Here is a 1,537-nt window from a genome sequence, read left to right on the forward strand (position 1 = left end):
TTTTTTTTTTTTGTTAATAGTAACAAAACATATATATGCAATTTCTTCTTTTGTTTGGAATATATAATAAATATGATTATATTTTCTTCTTAAATTTCAAAAAAAAATTGTCATAAAACTATTACAAATGATTTATAAGAATATAATATATATATATATTATTATATAGGAATTTAAAAAAAAAAAAAAAAAAAAAAAAAAGTTAATATATTTTATATATATATATATATATATATATATATATATATAATATATAATACATATGATTGTATTTTTTAAAACTTGATTTTCTTCCTTTTTTTGTATTTAATAAATATATATTACTTAAAATTTATATTTATTTTCTTATTTTTTCGTTTAATTTTTTTTTTTTTTTTTCATTTTTTTCTTTATTTTAATTTCTTTTTTTTTTTTCCTTTCTAAAAAAAAATAAAAATCATGTTGGTGCGAAATTTTATATTATCAGAGCATCCCATAAATAAATTATATATTAAATATAATTATATATATATATATTAATATATTATATATATAATATATGTTATAATAATATAAATATATTTATTCATTTTAAAGATAATAGAAAAAAAATAAACATAAATATAAATATTATATATAGATAAAAATATATATATATAATAATCTTTATATAAAAAAAATAAAAAAATATTATACAAATTTTAATACATATATAATAATTATATTTTTATATATGTACCAAAATATTATATAATATATTAATTTTTCTTATAATATTTTTTTTATTATGTAAAAAACAATATATTTTATATTTTATCATCTTATTAAAAATTGTAGAAAAAATTATGTAATTTTTCATATATATTTTATTTTTATGAATATATATAGAAAAACGTTTTTTATCTTTTTATTTTTTTAAATAACCTTATATATATATATATATATATATATTGTATATATTATTTTATTTTTTTGCATCCAAAAGTATAAGAAAATTTTCTATTACGTTTCTATTTCTGTTATATATTTATATTTCATATTTGTTTTATATTTCTTAATATTACTTTATTAACTTAACGCTATTTTTATTTTTCATATAGAGATATCAGAATTTGCCCAATTTTATAAAATTTTTTGAATTTTTTTTTTATACATATATATATATATATATTTACATACATATTTACATATTTTTTTGAACATTTTGAAATAAATTATTTGAAAATGTATTCCTTCTTTTTTGTTTATTAATATATATATATATATATATATAATATATATATGTATATTATTATTCCGCTGTATGTATTTTATGTTATACATATATTTGAATACATAACATCGTATATGTATAAATATATGTTTTTATTCATTTATTATATATATTTAATCATTCATTTATTTATTGATTTTTTTTTTTTTTTTTTTTTTTTTTTTTTTTTTTTTTTTTTTTTTTTTTTTTTTTTTTTTTTTTTTTTTTTTTTTTTATTTGTTTTTTTTTTTCTATTTTTTTTTAAATTTTAAAAAAAAAAAAGGTGAAAAAAAAAAAAAAAAAAAA

This window comes from Plasmodium reichenowi, chromosome 6 (genome assembly GCF_001601855.1).
Source record: "Plasmodium reichenowi strain SY57 chromosome 6, whole genome shotgun sequence".
NCBI classification, from domain to species: domain Eukaryota; phylum Apicomplexa; class Aconoidasida; order Haemosporida; family Plasmodiidae; genus Plasmodium; species Plasmodium reichenowi.